The 19,071-nt window shown below is 39.0% G+C and overlaps 1 protein-coding gene across 15 annotated transcripts in view; it reads right to left on the bottom strand.

Annotated features, from left to right (window-relative positions):
• UTRN (utrophin) overlaps positions 1–19,071 on the bottom strand; it is a 498,468-nt gene that overhangs the window by 399,541 nt on the left and 79,856 nt on the right. Inside the window, exon 1 of one of the 15 annotated variants that reach the window (XM_025866215.2) lies at positions 17,048–17,234. The exons of the other annotated variants lie outside the window; for them this stretch is intronic. The gene's annotated coding sequence lies outside the window, so the exon portion shown is untranslated. Of the gene's footprint in view, positions 1–17,047; positions 17,235–19,071 lie in introns of those variants that run through there. 15 annotated transcript variants of the gene reach the window in all.

Raw genomic sequence — 19,071 nt, 5'->3', positions numbered from 1 at the left:
TCAATTATGAGATTAAAATGTAACAAATTTGGAACGCTTACTAGTAGAAAACTGCCCTCTGCACCACAATTAAGGTAATAACACTGGCCCAGGTCCTGTTTCTGGGAGGTGAAAATATGCTGGCAAAGCGATAAGCAAGACGACTAAAAAATGTCCAGTCGGAATTCAAATCAATCATTTTGCCCTTCCTAGAAATTTATACAGAACTTCAAAAGTCTCAAAGTCATTCAGCTCTCCATTATCAGGCCGATCTGTCATTTAATTTCTCCAAAATAAAAATGTGTAGACAACACCATCTTACATATAACTGGATTATTTTATATAAATAAGTTAGTATAATTTACACTCTAAATGTATTCATTCCAGTTTCCAAACAAGCATTTTCTTTATATTTGGATTTTAGAAAAACCCTTTAGTTTCTGAAAGCCTTTTGGGGCTTAGCAAATCTTATCCATTAATGACCTTTCTCCATTAGGGGGACAAACACGGGACTGAATTAGGAGAAGAAAAATGTGTTAAATCCCTTAAGGCTGATTTTCCAAATTCTTCCTCTAAATATTTTGCTCCTCTTAAAATGCTTCTGACGTGCTCACACAGATCCAAGGGCCTTTGCTGCTGTCTCGCCTGGAATTTTAGTTCTGTTATGGGTGAGAGAAGTGAAGCAAGAAACATCAACAAAACTGCCTGATAAATCTTCCAGGAAACTGGCTTGCAATTTTTTTCACTTCACCAGCTCAAATGCATATCAAAAATTCTTTCAGCAGAATGGAGCAACAAATCCCAATTTAAATCCTAAACTGGAAATGTGGCAGAGAAATCAGACTTGTTTCCCTTATGGAAACACCCAAGTCCTAGGAACACGCATGCCGCCATTAAAACCGGACTACTGTTAGAGAGAAAGCGCTATCCGCCCGTACATCTTTCAAAGCAATTGAAGAGTATCCAATTGGCTGGCAATAACCTGAGTTCCAAAGAATGCAGTTATTCAGAAGAGAAGTCCCTACACTTTAAACCAAAATGTCTTGTTGGATGATTTAAAACTTGGACTGGCTTTATTAAAGCCTCTCATGAAATGCAACTCACCCTAGAAAGCCAGTTCCTCATTAGCAAAAGAGATTATTTCAGAAGGAATGAAAGCATTTCAGACCATACTCCCACTTCTTCTTTTTCTGGCTACCGTATTTAATCAAGCCCAAAGAAACCTACCACCAAGGCTTAGTGAGATCATTCTCCTCTCTTGATGTCTGCTACCCACTTGCTTGGCCTCTGAACACCAGCAATTCATTTATTGAAACAACATGAATTAAAATGGCACATGGAAATATGTAAATATTTATGTAATAATCTGCCAAATGTTGCAAATATGTAGTCAAAGATACAGAGACAAGAGGAGACAGACGGCTCTCAATGAGAGTGTGTAAACTCCAAATTTGTTTCAAAATCTGACATCCTCAGAGGGCCTGAAAAAAAAAACTTTAAAATGTGTTTTTGTCAAAATTGTCAAAACTACCTAAGTATATGTGGAGTTTAGATAACTAACACTTCAAATGTTAGCTTCATATGTTTATTGCATTTAAGTTATTAAAGCCAAAAACTGCATTTGAAACAGACTTTCAGACCTCACTCTATAAAAAGCAAACAACAATTCGATGGTCTCTTTAGGAGATGTGAAGGTGGGTGAAGTGACAAGAGGAAAACAACTTTACTTTCCAAAGAAGAAGCCTGAGATCCAGAGACAAAAGCTGAGTGAATTGCTCAGTGTCACCCACTGCTCAAAGGACAAGAGTAACAAACAGAACCAGGTCCCACTGACTCCTGAACCTGCGTTCAATGTATGCCAAGCACAAGGTCAGAGTTTCGTGGGGAAAAAAGGCACTTAAAATATATCTTGCAGGACAGATGGAGTCTGGCTCGTGTGAAGAACGGCATTCTAGACAAAGTAAGAGAAAACAGAATAACACCCTCTTCATTTCAGGCTCAAACTCAATAGCTACAAAAAACAGCATATTTAATTAAAACAATTGCGTATCTATGAGAAAACAGAGGGTTTTAACATACAATAAGGTTCAAAGAATAACTCTAAAATACTCCAAACTTCAGGACTTTTCAATCCTGAAAACTGTCTACACCCATAAAAAGATGAGTACAGAGTTAGAAATACATGCTCAAAAATGTTTTTTAAGAAAATATGGATTCTTTGAAAAGCAACTTCTTTACATAAACACAAGTTCTTCTAGCATGATCCATTCACTCCCCTCCCAAATTAATGGCAATTCCGCAGCCCTTGGATTCCAAAAAAATCTACAGCCCCACCTGCACTGTATTTAGGATTTCTGTCATTTTTACCATTGGAGAAAAATGTTTGTTTCAGCAGAGAACCAACCTAACCCACCCAAACTACCCACCTTAGTCTCACAGAATCAGTGTGTCTAAGGGCAGGAAAGTACCTAAAATTAGAGATCAAACCCCATTCTGAAACTAGACACGTCGGGAGCTTACCCCACAAGATGAAGTTAGGTGGTGCCAGAAATTAAATAAGAATGCCCATCTCTTTATCTAGTACTCTTCCCCTGCTTGCAAAGCTTTTTATCATCTTGATTCAGATACAATTCACATACCATAAAATTCATCCATGTAAAGTCTACAATTCAATGTTTTTTTGGTATATTACATTACTAATTTTTTTAATCGTGGTGAAATACAGAGAACATAAAGTTTGCCACTTTAACCATATTAAAGTGTGCAATCCAGTGGTATTAATTACATTTACAAGGTTGTGCGACCATCACCACCATGTCCAAAACTTTTTTCATCTGCCCAAACAGAAATTTTATAATCATTAAGCAATAATTCTCCCATTCACAGGGGCACCTGGCTGGCTCAGTCAGTAGAGCAGGTGACTCTTGATCTCGGGGTTGTGTGTTCAAGCCCCACCACTGGGAGTGGAGCCAACTTAAAAAACTATAAATAAAGTGTGATAATTCTCCCATTCCCCCCTCCTCTCAGGCACTAGTAACCCCTAATCTACTTTCTATCTATATTTATTTGCCTCTTCTAGATATTTCATGTAAGTGGAAGCATACAATAGCTTCCTTTTGCATCTGGCTTATTTCACCTAACATCATGTTTTCTAGGATTATCCATGTTGTAGCATGTGTCAGAATTTCCTTTTTATGGCTGAATGTTTCATTGTATGTATATGCCACTTTTTTTTTAAAGATTTTATTTATTTATTTATTTTACAGAGAGACAGAGAGCAAGAGCGAGTGGGGGGAGGAGAGAGGGAGAGGGACAGGCAGACTCCACGCTGAGCACAGAGCCTGACACAGGGCTCGATCTCACGACCCTGAGATCATGGAGATCATGACCTGAGCCAAAAACAAGAGCTGGACACTAAACCAACTGAGCCACCCAGACACACCTATATGCCACATTTTATTCATCCATTCGTCTGTTGATAGACACTTGGGTCATTTCTACCTTTTGGCTATTGTGAATACAGTCACAAAGAAAACTGGCATGCGAGTACCTGTTCAAGTCCCTGCTTTCAGTTCCCTTGGATATTTACCTAGCAGTGGAATGGCTGGGTCACGTGGTCATTCTACGTTTAGATTTTGAGAAACTGCCTTCCATGGAAACTGTTTTCCATAGTGACTGCACCATCTTACACTCCTATCAGCAATGCACACAGATTTCAATCTCCATATCCTCACAAACATTTATTTTCCTTTTTTAATTATAGCCATCCTAGTAGGTGTTCAGTGGTATGTCATGGTTCGAATTTGCATTTCTCTAATGACTAATGATGTTGACCATAAGACTGCATTTTGAAAATGCAAAAACCACCAAAATCTGAGATATCCTGAAGACTTTCTACGCTTGATCTTAGCCAAAAGGAAACTAGCCCAAGTGCAACAGCATGCTACTCCAAAGTCACTGGGGTTCAGAGATAGCTCTTTTGCATTTAATCTACAAAATATTGCAAAACAATCTATTCCCTGAAGAATTATTTCCAAAATTAGATATAACCAATAATTCCTGACCATCTTCTAATTTTAGAGTTTATTCACCTCTTATCTAGTCTCTAGCTGATGAATTCAAGTTTTTTAAATACAGGAGAGAACGTTTTCCAACTTTAACTTTCTAGAGCTGGTAAAGACTGTAAGATTTGTAGGCATCCAGAATTGTTTGAAAGCTTTTCTCTGGAAATATCTTTTGGAAAAACTCTTCATATCTTAGATATAAACTGTATTATATATGTTGCAAATGCAAAAGAACAAGCACTCAATTTATGGGGCAGAAACTGTAAACTTTACATACAAACACTTCACTTTGGATTTCTGTCCCAGGAGTGAAGGAGTTTTATTAAAATCACTTGAAAGGAGTCTGGGTGGCTCAGTTGGTTAAGCATCTGCCTTCGGCACAGGTCATGTCAGGGTCCCGGGATTGAGTCTCGTATCGGGCTCCCTGCTCAGCAAAGAGTCTGCTTCTCCCTCTCCCTCCATCCCTCACCTTGCTCGTGCTCTCTCCCTCCCTCTCTCTCTCAAATAAATAAATAAAAAATCCTTAAAAAAAAATCACTTGAAATGTCACAGTACAAGGAGAGGTTATTTAGGAAGAACTGAATGAGTCATAATGATGATGAGTCACTGTGATGGAAAGTCAATAGAAAACTAATTTTTTTAGTGATTTTAGTGATAAAAAAGCTAGACTCTAAAAAGAAAATATCTGCGAAATTCTCTCACTTTATTCCTATTAAAGATCTATTATGTTCCACAAACTATCTACAGAAATCTTCATAAACATACATCTCCAGATGTATAAAAATTCATGCAAATGAGTTTTTATGAGAATGGGGAAAATTTTTTTTGAATGGAAAAAACATTCCAGTGATCTGACTTCAAACTTTCTCATGACAAGTTCTACTTTCTAAAATAGGAGAAAAAAACATGTCCTTCCAAGACTGCTAAATATTCACATAGTAATTTTCTAATTTTAATTATTTAATTATTTTCCCCATTTTATGAGGAATCTATCTGGATTCCTTTTAGATTCCAAATAAGTCCATGTAATAAAACAAAAATGTCCAATAAATAGTATTTGTAAGACAAAAAATCTTGGAAAAAATATCCAAAGAAAAAGAAAACATTACTTTCAGTATCCAAATATTTCCTCTCACTCCTATGTAGGAATGCTTTTATTTTCCATAGAACCGATGGAGAAAAACTTTAACTGTAGACCACATGTCTTCTATAATTACAACTTTTTGGGTCATCACAGTCAGATAAAAATATATACTGAGAAGCAGCGAGCAATTAATAATGAGTGAATGAGCATCACTAGATGCCAGTGATAACATTCTGAAGCCAACAACTCCACTGAATTAAAAGGTGTGGCAGTACTATTTGGCTTCCCTCCTTGGAACTATTTCCATTTAATTCTGTGTGTGTCAGGACCCATGTAAGCACCCTGAGACAGATGAAGACCCAGACCACAATTCATGCAAGCTTAAGTGCTGCCTTTCAATTCAGACACTCAGGAGAGTCTCCAGGTAGCCCCAAAGAGCAATGTGACCCCAAGGAATTCGAGAATCAAAGAAAAACTATCTTCAGCTCCTCAAGATTCGACTTGCAAAAGTCTATACAACCTTAGAGGCCAGAATGAACATCCCAAAATGTCTAGAGCTACCAGCCTCCTTGACTACGACCCATCATTTGAAGAATCCTTAGGGCTGAGACTCTTCCCCGCCTTCTCTCCTCTTAATTTTTATTACTCACCTCCTTCTTCCACCCATCTTGCTTTTTTTAAACATCCAAACTTCCCTCCATCCTGCCTCTCTGAATATTCTTTTCCAAAACCCCTCCCTGGACCTATCTTGGCTTAGGTCACCATTTTGGAATTCTCGGCCATACAGATCACCAGGCTGCACGGGTGTGTTAACCCTCAAGCAATCCCAACACCCTTTGAGTCTCTGTACCATTTCTTTTCTGGAGTGTCTTTCTGCACCTTTTCATTCTCCACTTAAAACTTCCTGTATGATGTCTATAATATACATTCTCCTTTTTTTAAAGATTTTATTTATTTGAGAGAAAAAGAGAGAAAGCGAGCACAAGCAGGGAGAGCAACAGGCAGAGGGAGAAGCAGGCTCCCCACTGAGCAAGGAACCCAATGTGGGGCTCAATCCCAGGACCCTAGGATCATGACCTGAGCCAAAGGCAGATGCTTAAACGACTGAGCCACCCAGGCGCCCCTATAATATACATTTTCAACACAGAAATGTGATGCTATGTTTGTGTTAAAGTCAGAGGCTTCAAAACATTTGTGTTCATGAACCTCTAAAAGAATTCCCATGCACATTTTTAAGTTGACAATATCTATGGTAAATCTAAATAGTTAAAAAGATATAATTTCCAGCACATTGTTAAGGAGCCACAAATTTAGCTCATTCAATTATTAGAAAATGTCTCTACTACCTAATTGGCAAAACTAGTCCTCATTGTCAAACTAATCAGCTAATCAGACTTACTTTCTGATGCGGGAAGTCTGACTTTAGTTTTCTATTTATAAACCGCGTTCATATGTGTCTCCAGGGTAACCAGGCCACAGCTCCCATCAGAATTCTCATTCTGAGAGGGATGGATGGATGGATGGATGGATGGATGCATGGCAGGCACAAAGCCTGGCCCCTGGATGCAGTAAAGCACTAACCATTTTAATAATTTTTAGGGGAATGTTCTTTACTTTGCATTCTAATATTGCTCCCTTGTTTGCAATAATGCAGTAGTGAAGCACAGAAAGATCTGGAGAGGGTGAGTGGTGTGTCTTTCTTTTGTAAAGTGGAGGAGGGGAATCCTGAGAGGAAAGATGAGAAAGGAGAGGCAGGTTGCTTCAGCACTGCACAGGCTGACCACAGGGGAACACACGGACTCCAGGACACAAACCACTTCCCAAGCTTGTGTTATCCCAACCTAGGATAACAACTCCAGACAAGGTAAGTTGTAATTTAATTAGAAAGGCTAAACCCTAGAGGTGGCCTCTACCAAGGTATGTTATCCTTGTCACCATTAACACCAGAGACTTTGCCAATTAATTTAATGAACATGAGAAATGTGCTTTTACTGCGCTTGGTAATTGGCATAATTAGAAGGTTAGGAACACTCTCCCACTGGTGAGTTTAGTGTTATTCAATAAATGTGGATTGGCCAAAATATTTTACAGACAGGTCCCACCACTGACTAAAAAGAATAAAAACTGGGCATATCTAGGAGGCTCAATCCCTTCTGACCCTGTGTTCAGCCTCAGCTGGGACGATCCTCATTGCCTGATACTGACGGTAAGTCTAACTAAATCCTCTCTCTAAAACAGCATTGTTCTATAGAACAAGGCAAGCTATATAATATAAAAATTTTAAATTTTTAGTTTTTGAGTAGCCATGTTAAAAAAAGGAGGTAAAATTAATTTTAGTAATATGTGTTCTTTACCCCCTATACATATAAAAATTATCATTTTGACATATACTCTATTTTTTAAACTACTGATATTTTACATCTTTTTCTTACTACCCTTTTTGAAATATGGGGTGTGTTTTACTTTTATAGCACATCCCAACTCAGACTGGCCATGGTTCAGGTACACGGTAGCCATCCCACTACATTGCACAGCTCTGGAATACTGCTCCATTTACTCCAACTAAAACCCTCATGTCCTTCAGGACAGAGAGCTGCAGCTTACCAAGCTTATGAAACAGGCTATACGAACTGTTTTTGAGCCTGCTTGCTCATAATGATGGTTTAATGAATGCCAACGTGCATGGCAGGTTTGAGAAGCTTGCCTTCATTGCAGTCTTCCCAGTGAGGCAATCGATAGCCCTTATAACCTACTTTCAAGCATTGGGAGCTAACAGGACTGAGCAAAAATAATGCAAAAATTAATAGTTGTGCATGAACAAATTAGCATCAGTTGTTTTATAAGACTTCTTGTCCACTAAACAGACCTACTAAGAATTGGAAATATTTCTGCTCTTTGTTATAGTCACCACTTAAAGTTTTATATTTCCTACTCTTTTAACGAAAATTAGTTGTTCATAAACTTTGTGGGAAAAAAAAGGAAATAGAAAGTGGCATGTACTGACCACCAGATAGTATTTTACTGAATATCTACTATGCTGGTCCCAAAAGAGATTCAGATGATGCTTTCAAGAAGGTATCATAGAGGGAAGGTGGGGGGTGGGGAGAGGATAAGACAAGTACATAAATAAGTGACGGACAATTATAATTAATATCTTAGGTACAGATACATTCATAAATGCGGAGGAAAAATATTTCTTTTTGATGGGGGTGAGGAGGGAATCAAAAGAGGCTGCAAGGAATAAGCTGCATTTGAATTGATTTATTTGAGGCATGTAGACACCATTAGGGCATTTGTGGAAGAGAGAACATGCAAAGTCCTCAAGGCATAAAGAACAGATACAGAAACAAAACTATGAGTTGTTTCTCTGGCTGGATGATTTTTGATCACAGCTGCAGTATCACTGAATTTTTTAAATGGACTGCAGCTAGATTGTGGAGGATTTTTAAAATCAAGCTAAATTCAAAAGAACAAGCAATGTGGGCCACTGACTTTCTGAGCCAAGGAGTAACAGGATCAGAAGTGTGCTCTAGTGAGTTTCATATGAAAAATGGATTCATAGAGAGGGAGGCTAGAAGAAAGGAAGCCAATGCAACCCTTATTACAGTCACCCATGATGGACATCTGAAAGCCAGAAGTAGTGAGACAGCAATGAAATTAGAAAGGAAGATGGGACGCCTGGGTGGCTCAGTGGTTGGGTATCTGCCTTCGGCTGGGGTCATGAACCCAGGGTCCTGGGATCGAGCCCCGCACTGGGTTCCCTGCTCAGCGGGAGGCCTGCTTCTCCCTCCACCACTCCCCCTGCTTGTGTTCCCTTTCTCGCTATGTCTCTCTCTGTCAAATAAATAAAATCTTAAAAAAAAAAAAATTAGAAAGGAAGAGATGGATGCAAAGAGGCATTGAGTCGTCCAGGTGAGGTTACCATAACTTGACTACTGAACTACTAGAAGGGCAATGAAGAAGAAGAGAAGTCAAAAAAAGTCCCAGGCTTTCAGGTAATGCAAAAAGGATGGCAGTGCCTCTCCATTTAAAAAAAAGAAGAAAAAGAAAAATAGAAGCACAGGAAGAGAAACCACTTAGGAAAGAAAGGACGTTCTCTGCATCTAATGAATCAGGGGTTAGCAGGATATTCCGGTGAAAATGTCAAGCAAGCCTGTGACAAGGCAAGACTAGGGCAGTAAAGAGAATGTCTTCACCTACAGGAGATATCCCAGGAGCTGACGTTTTCAGAAGAAAGGCATACTTAACAAAGTTAAAGCAACAGAGGAGCTGGGGAAAAAGTCCCTGGAGAAAGATGGTGAATTTAACCACCCAGAATCAGCTGGCATCCAATGTTGTAAAGGGAGCAAGGAAGCTGGCTTTGGGCTGGGAGACATGTATGTATATTATTACAAGTTTCCTGGAGCAATACGACAACTTCTGTACTAACATATTTAGGATTATATGACCATTGACCCACAAATTCTGGAAATTTATCTTAAGGAAATAATTAGACTCACACATATTTAGATACATTTAAAAGAATGTACTTCTTCGAAGTACTCTTCATAATTGAAAAAAAAAAAAAAAGCCGGCAAACAATCTAAATATCCATCCATAGGGATTATTTAAAAGTATATTTTCATGCATAAATACAACCATTAGAAAAATGATATTTAAGAGGGTGCCTGGCTGTCTCAGTCAGTGGATCTCGAGGTTGTGAGTTCGAGCTCCACGCTGGGTGTAGAAATTACTTAAAAATAAAATCTTACCAAAAAATGATATTAAGAAAGAATATGTGAAGATATGGAAGAATTTTCACAATATTTTTTTAAAGATTTTATTTATTTATTCGAGTGAGAGAGAATGAGAGATAGAGAGCACGAGAGGGAAGAGGGTCACAGGGAGAAGCCGACTCCCCGCCGAGCAGGAAGCCCGATGTGGGACTTGAGCCCAGGACTCCAGGATCATGACCTGAGCCGAAGGCAGTCGCTTAACCAACTGAGCCACCCAGGCACCCGGATTTTCACAATATGCTAAGGAATAAAAAAGCAGATCATCAAAGAGTATACAGTGTTTCACTTATACATTGTGTGCATATAGAACTAGAAAGACAAGAGCAAAATATTAGCACCATCTATCTCTAAGATCCTGAGAGATTCTTATATTCTATTTTTATGAGCTATGTTTTCAAAATTCTATAACAAATAATACTTTGTACCATTATTTTCTTTAAAACACCCATTCTGCAAAAGGTATGTTGTTTTCCACGTTAATGTAAACAAGTAGGAAGGGAAGAGAATGTGGCAGTTATAAAAATAAACTGGGCTGAGAGAAGGTCTGTCTGTCTGCCTGCCTGCCTTGGTGGGGGATGGTGAGAATACGGGCGACATGGCCCGTCTGTAATTACATGCAGACAGGAAGGATCTGGGAAGGCGGGAGGGAGGGAGAGATCGTAGATGCCAACACTCAACACACAAGAAGAGCTCCCTTAGAGACCAAGCCCCAAGCTCCTACACTAGGTGCAGTGAAGGTTACCCATTTCTAAAAATGAAACTCTCCAGGTTACATTGCTTTTCCTTCCATCTGTCTCTCCACTGAGTTTACCACTTCAGTCTGAAGAGATAATTGGGTAGATGTAAAGTAGCTGTGCTTCTGGAGGTTCATCTCTTCCCATCTTCTAGTCTATGCACTATGGAAACATTGCTGAAAAGGGAGCTGCATCATTTAAAATACACCTTTTGCAATAAATCCAAGTATTTCAAGGTAAAATTATCCGGGTACTGATCAGCTATAAAGATGGGAAGACAAAAATAGAAGATTAATGTAAACCAAAATGTTACTGACAGATTACACGGACCCACCTAGACTTTCTCAGAGCCTATACATATATATAATTTTTAAAATAGAAAATAGAGTATTTCAGAAGTCCTTTTTGAATTTTTCTCTATTTTAGAGTCTTCTAATATTAAGCCATGGCAAGTCAAAACCAAATGTGACATAATTTAAAAAGGGGGAGGAGTCATTTTAATAATTATATTTTCAAAATTGCAAGTGCATTAAAATGCAATCCTTTATCCAAGAAAAATATTTACAGTAAGCAGGAAGAGCATGCCAGAAAGGAACACTATGTTTCCCCTTAAAACTTCAGGGGCAAAGATTTCTTCCCATGGGCCTCACGGTTAAGAAATCAGCCCATGAAGCACAGCACTCTTTGCTTCAAAGCATATAAACTGAAAGTTAATGAGTAAAATAATTTAAATAGTTTCAGATTGGAAAATGCATACTCCCTCATTTTTCATTTACATAGCTAATAACTATGTAAAAAGTTCACATGAGCCATTAATACTTCTTTTATTGAAAAGCTTATTCAGGGGCGCCTGAGTGGCTCAGTCATTGGGCATCTGCCTTCGGCTCGGGTCATGGTCCCGGGGTCCTGGGATCGAGCCCCGCATCGGGCTCCCCGCTGGGCTGGAAGCCTGCTTCTCCCTCTCCCACTCCCCCTGCTTGTGTTCCCTCTCTTGCTGTGTCTCTGTCAAATAAGTAAATAAAATCTTTAAAAAAAGAAAAAAAGAAAAGTTTATTCAGGTAGAGTTGGAGGAGAGATAAAATCCACAGTATGAACAAAAAAATGCAAGAAACCTGATATTCAAGCCACTTCCCCAGCATGCTAATGTTATCCTTTATGATCATTCATCCTCTAAGTTACTGTTGAAAATTAAGATCCTGGGCGCCTGGGTGGCTCAGTTGGTTAAGCAACTGCCTTCGGCTCAGGTCATGATCCTGGAGTTCTGGGATCGAGTCCCGCATCGGGCTCCCTGCTCGGCGGGGAGTCTGCTTCTCCCTCTGACCCTCCTCCCTCTCATGCTGTCTCTCATTCTCTCTCTCAAATAAATAAATAAAATCTTTAAAAAAAAAAAAAGAATAAAAGAAAATTAAGATCCTGCCTCAAATCAGCACTATATTTAATACTCTACTGTAGGTCTAACATTTATTTGCCTTTTTTGAAAATTCATTAACTTCAGACTATACCATCTCTGGTTACAGCAAACTGGGGGAACACCTTCTGTGTAAAACAGCTCTTTCTTTTCTTTGTCTAAAAATGTGCCTCTCTTAAGCATCAGAAAGTCTAGATTAATTTAACTTAGTTGGATATTAATTTAATTAATTCAATTGAAGATTAGAAGAACAAGTTCATGTTTGCTCTTCTGAAATAAATGACTTTATACCCAGTTATTATATCTCCTCTCTATTTTCATCATTTTAGACTCAAGAGTCCTAATCATTTCAGTCAGTTTTATGGAAACACCAAATGGATTCACTCTAAGTTTCCTTCACTAGACTCCTCTCACTGTTAAATCATTTCTTAATTAGGAGACCAGAATCTCAGAGAGTCACCCAGGTGCACAGTCAACACAGCTTTGCAAAAGAAGGATAATACTCTGTTTTCTTCTCTGTTTCCTTCCTAATGACACTTTAAAAACTAGGCCCTTTTATAGTGCAACAAGCCAACGGCCAGTGGATCTCAAGGTTAGATTAGAAAGGAAGATGGGACGCCTGGGTGGCTCAGTGGTTGGGCGTCTGCCTTCGACTCGGGTGAGAGTCCTACAATGACTGTCTCCCTTCCATTATCCCAGACTATAGAAAGTCTAATTCATGATGACAAATTTTTCTTGAAGTTATTAGCAAGAGAGTGAATCAAACAAAAAGATTTGGATGATTTTTATTCAAAGCTTTAGCATTTCACTCAGGACGAGCAAACCTGACTGAGTCTGAGGTACAAGCATGTGCAATAATATACCCAAAAGAATTGAAAGCAGGATCTTGAAGAAACATCTAGGCACCCATATTCATAGTAGCATTATTCACAATAGCTGAACAATGAAAGCAATCCAAGTGCCCATGGATGAATGAATGGATAAACAAAACGTGGTGTGTACGTACACACACACGCACACACGCACACACACACACACACACACACACACACACACACACACTGGAATACTATTCAGCCTTTAAAAAGGAAAAAAACATAGATGCACCTTAAGAACCTTTTACTAAGTGATCCCAGGGTCCTGGGATCGAGCCCGCATCGGGCTCCCTGCTCTGCGGGAAGCCTGCTTCTCCCTCTCCCACTTCCCCCCTGCTTGTGTTCCCTCTCTCGCTGTGTCTCTCTCTGTCAAATAAATAAAATCTAAAAAAAAGAAAAGAACATTTTACTAAGTGAAATAAGCTGGTCACAAAAAGTGAAATACTGTATGATTCCATTTACCTACAGTAGCTAAAGTTATAGAGAGAGAAAGTAAAATGGTGGCTGGCAGGCGAGGGGAATTGGGAGTTACTGTTTAACAGGTACAGAGTTTCCATTCTGCAAGATGAAAAGAGTTATGGAGATGGATGGTGGTAAATGTAGGGAACACCACTGAACTGTTCACTTAAAAATGGTTACAATGTTACATTTTGTTTTACGTATTTCACCACAAAAAAATGGGGGGAAAAAGCATGTGCAATAAGCATTTTTCACTCCCATTGCAACCTTTCACAGAAGAGATATTTAGTATGCCTCACCTCTTACATTCTCCAAAAAGACGAATGGGCAAATTTCTCTTGGTTCCAATTTCATCTTTTAAAATTCATAGTTCAACAGATGATTCTTTTAAGATATAAATGGAGATATTCTAAACTCTAGAATCAAAACCGTTTTCACAATGCCACGCCTCTAGACCTCTAACTCAAGAGGGAAACGCCTGTTCAAACTCCTGTGGTAGATACTGATGGTTACCTTCTCAATCACCTCTCCCCTCTTCTTGCTTATAAGTCGAATCTCATTTTTTTTTCCCCTGAGGCAAGGTGGCCAGTTACAATAATCACCTCCCCTTGCGACTAGGAACAACCATACAGCCCATTTTTGGCCAATGGTGAGCAAAAGAGTGTTGGATGGAACTTCCAGGTGAGCTAGGAACTCCCTGAGAAAATTTAACACATGCAACTGCCACAAACATTTTACCCTTGGCCTTCCACCTTTCTCCAAGAAGACAGGAGCAGCCCATTTCCCTGAGCAGCTCGCCAGCCTTGGACTGCCTATCTGCAGATGGAAAGTTTCTGAAGAAAAGGGAGTTATTTCTTATAACCCAGAGTAGTAGGGTTTCTCTTCCTTACAGTTCCACTGGATCCTAATTCAATCTGGCACCGCTGGGATAAGTCTGAGGAAAGAAATTCAGGAATATTTCTGGTCTAGAAGACGGAGTCCTATAGTCTACCTCTGTAAAAGGGACATTGGCCAGACTGAAATGTAACAGCCCCCATATACAAGGTAACACTAAAAGATGATTAGAATAGAGAGATAGTATATTGAGGATGTTGTCAGAGCCCCACCCCACAAATATGTTTTCATAATAAAACTAACATTTAATAAATGCTTGCTGTAAGCCAGACACAGACCAGACATTCCATGTGCAACGCAAATCCCAACAACCTCACAAGGTAGAGCTTGCACTCCCAACCACTCCACTGAACTGCTTTTTTGATATCTTTATGCCTTAAATACCTTGTTCAGTCTCTCTGATTTTCCTCCTATGTAAAAGGGGGAGAAAAATGCAACACTCAAATGACTGCAGGAAGAAAAAATGATAATATGATCAAAGTAGGTAGCAAGGGGCTCAGGGAAATGCTCAATAAAAAGTGACTGTCATCCTCATCTGAATGAACTGCAGACATTCCCAGACATAGCTAAACATCAGACTCCCCTAGAGAATTTCCCCAGAACACAGATTCCTTGACCCCAACCAGGCTTACTGAGCCAGGAGGGTGCGTGTCATACAGAGACAGGGGGGAAGTCTGGTCTGAGCGAATGTTAACTACTGTATTCTCAAGAGACTACAAACTTCACCACTTTGTTATATCAAATCATTAGAAAGCTTGTATTCCTAAGCCCCATACAGGAATCTGCCTTCTGCCTACAGAACTGCCTTCAGGGAACCTACATTTAAAAGCATGCTCTGTGCTGGGGTCACCTGGCTGACTCAGTCGGTAGAGCACACAATTCTTGATCTCGGGGTTGTGAGTTCGAGCCCCACATTGGGTGTAGAGCTTACTTAAAAATAAAATCTTTAAAAAGAAATTTTAAAAATTAAAAAAAAATAAATAAAAGTATGCTCTCTGCTTTCACAACAATTTAAGAACATCTCTGTAGTTTATGTGAAATTGCTTTAGAGGGCAATGTATGTCACATCCTCTCACTTTGGGGACCAGGAATGAGCCAGGTGTCCAAATCAATTAGAGTCCTTCTTTGTCCTAAATAATGGAGCTACTTCATCCACACATTTTATCACCTTGCCTTGGCTGCCAGAGTTTGGTGCCACAATTTTCCTCAATCAAGTTTTAAGTGCCCGTAGTATAAGTATTATTTTAATTATTTTGCTTTGCCTTGGGAGGATATCTGAAAACATTTTGTTACAAGAGCAATCCACATTTATTAAGGAAGATTCAGATAAGCAAAAGGAAGAAAAGTTAAATCACCCATTTCCCTCCACCCAGAGGCAATCACTATTAACATGTTTGTGTCCGTCCTCCTAGACATTTTTGTCTTTTTCTTATGACACACTGTTTTACATTGTCCCTTTCAAAGCTCCATAGGTATTTTATTGACTGGACATTCGATATTTATTTCCCACTACCACCCTGTTATTGTACATTCTTGATGATGTTTCCTGTTTTCAAGTTTATAAGCATTTCTATAACAAACATATTTAGAGTTAAAATTTTGTACATATGCATGACTCATTGATTTACTCATTCATTCATTCAAAGAACAAATTCTTAAAAATGAAGTCAAATAGACATCTCAGTAGCCTTCCACACAGCAGACCGTTCCCCGCCTCTCAAAAATCTCATATTGTCTTTCCAGATTTAATTTCCTTTTTCTCCTCTACTCCTCCATAGCAGGTCCTTCTAAAGGTCAGATTTCCTAGGAGATCAGTCCTGGGCCACATCTCAATTTATTCACTCTTAGCGAGTAGTTTCTAATCCACTCTCATAGTTCCAAATACCATCTATGTGCAGAAGCCCCAGTGTTGTATCGCCAACCCAAACCTCTCTACTAAATGACAAAATTATGTGTACTGGTTTCAAAATATGTTTACAAATTACTTGTTAGTCCTCCATTCAAGAGGTAGAGTGTAATTCCCCTCCCCTTTAATGTGAGCTAGATTTGGTAACTCACTTCTCACAAGTAGAATACGGCAGAGGTTAATGATGTAGGGCTTCTGAGACTATGTCACAGGCTTTGCTGTTTCTTCCTTGCACTCTCTCATATCACTCGCTCTAGGAGAAGCCAGCTGCCATGTCCTGAAGATACTCAAGCAGCCCTATGGAGAGGTCCACATGGTGAGGAACTATGGCCTCCCACCAATGCCAGCAAGGAACTGCTGAGACCTTCTGCCAAAAGCCATGTGCATAACCCATCTTGGAATCAGATCCTCCAGCCTCAGTCAAGCCCTCAGATGATTGCAGCCCTGGCCAATACCTTGATTACAACCTCCTGAGAGACCCTGGGCCAGAATCACCTAGCAAAGCCACTCCCAAATGTCTGACCCAGGAAATTGTATGAAATAATAAATATTTGCTGTTTTAAGCTAATAAAGACTGGGGTTATTTGTTATATAGCAGTAGATTATGAATGTAAATTTGCTGCTAAGTTTCAGAGTAATTTGCTATGCAGTCAGAGATAAAAACAGCATGTAGCCAAGCATCTATCTGACTTCTCCACTGAGATAGCTCATGGACTCATTTCAAACCTAACACATCTAAAACTGAATTGCTGGCTTTTTCTCAAATCAATTCTGTCTCCAATCTTTCTTCGTTCAGTACCCAGCACCTTCATCCACCCACTTGTTCATGCTAGAACCCTAAAACCAATCCTTGGCATTCCGCAATCTACCTGATACCACAATCCATCACCAACCCTGTTGGTTCCAATTCCTCAGTATGCCCTGAATCCAGCCACAACTCTTCATCTCCCAGCCATCCTCCCACCTGAGCTACTGTCATCTCTTGCTTGGAATCCACTAACCTAAAGCCAAAAACCTAACATTCCTACTCCTGTTCCTTTCTAATACACTTTCTAAATGGTAGCCAGCTTGACAATGAACTCTAGAACAATTAAATTAACATGGTTTAGAAAGCTCTGACTCATCTAACCCTGCCCTACCCAAGCCAAGCCCTATCTTGCAACATTTTCCCTTCCTCTCAAGAGTTCCAGCCACACAGTCCTTTGTGTGTGTACCCAGCCCTTCCTGCCCCAGGATATTTGCTAATGCTGCTATGCCTGCCTACAGTACTTTTCACCCATTTTCAACCTGCTTAATTCCTATGGCTATCTCAGGTCTAATTTTAAACATCTTTTCTTCAGAAGAGACTTCAAGACTTTCACAGTCTCAAAGCATGCTGTTTTCTTTTCTTTTGCTCCCTAATACTTATTTCAATTTGATTACGTATTGATCTGTATAAGTCCATGAGGGCAAGAAATGTCTCCTTTGCTTGTCAGACTATATGCAGCTCCCAAAACAGGTTGTCAATTAAAAAAAAAAAAATCATTGGATGAGTTTATTTAATTTGTTCATTGGGCCTACACAAACTATGTATTGACCATAATTCAATCTAGACCTCTAACTTTTCCACTTCAATTAAAAAAAAATTATGTTATATCTATGGCCTTTTCATCCTTCTACAAAATTTTAAAACCATGATCATCAAGATGACTCACAGATTTTCTTTCTTGCTTCCTCATTTCATGTGCTTGAAGATCCTTTTATTATTGACAAAGAATGAAAATTTGACTTCTAGGAAGGAACATTAAAAAGAAGAAAAACTAGTATAAAAATAGTCCCCACAGGCAGAGCAATTCTGAAGCTCATTAGCAAACTAAATTGACCCCTGATTCATCTAAATAGGAACATTTCATCCTGGTGTTTTAGAGTTTTGATGAATAATCATTTCCCTTGCCAGAGCTTGGTTGATTTGTAAAAGCAGGAGAATCATGACTCGGCATAAGACTATTTGTGGACAAAGAAATCAGAGACCCACTGATGGGAGAACCAAGAAACACTAATAGGGGCAAGCGAAAGCATAGGGTAGAGCAGCAACGCCCAGTCACAATTCCAGGAAACACTACGCTGACTTGCAACCAGACATGGAGTGGGTCTGGGAGCAGACAGTGTGGGTTACGAGGCGAAGCCACACACACGGAGCAGCCCCACAGTTGTGCTGGCAACAACTAACCAAAAAAGAAACTGTGCATGGCACTGAGGGAGGAAAGAAATAGAAATCACGTATCAGTCTTCCCACTCACATTCACATACACCAAAACTAAATTCCAACATCTTACAGGTTTACGTATAGACACCTAATTGTGCCAAACTTTGATAAACGGCACATATTTTAATTTGATAGATTCATGTGAATACATAGTGATAGAAGATGATAAACTCAATTATACATATAAACACAGGTATATCATACACTTGCACAGAGACAAACATCACTTGGTAGAGTAAAAGATATAATAGTCAATGAGTCTGAAAAACTATTGCTGTGACAAATAAAAGACACATATTCTTCTTTCTGTAGCTCACAGTACAATATCATTAACTATGCTTATTCACTTTGTAAATCAAGTAATAAAGCTAGACCATTTTTATGGTGGTACATTTTTCACTTCACTAAAAGTGAAATTTTAATAAAAGAATTTAACCACAGACATCTATGGCAATTGCATATATAATTCTTTAATGTATAAATCACCAGACTGATTAAACTATTTTCTTCTCAGTAACAAGAAGAAAATAAATGATATAAATGTTTAAGACATAATAATTATTCTAGAAAAATTCAAATCAGAATGACACTGGGTATCAAAACAATAACTATATATAATTTATTCACATATAACATTTTAGTATTAAT

Source organism: Callorhinus ursinus, unplaced genomic scaffold, assembly GCF_003265705.2.
Source record: "Callorhinus ursinus isolate GAN/ISIS: 27379988/994484 unplaced genomic scaffold, GSC_fseal_2.0 scaffold6, whole genome shotgun sequence".
Taxonomy (NCBI): domain Eukaryota; kingdom Metazoa; phylum Chordata; class Mammalia; order Carnivora; family Otariidae; genus Callorhinus; species Callorhinus ursinus.
This window is presented reverse-complemented; position numbering and strand designations above follow the sequence as displayed.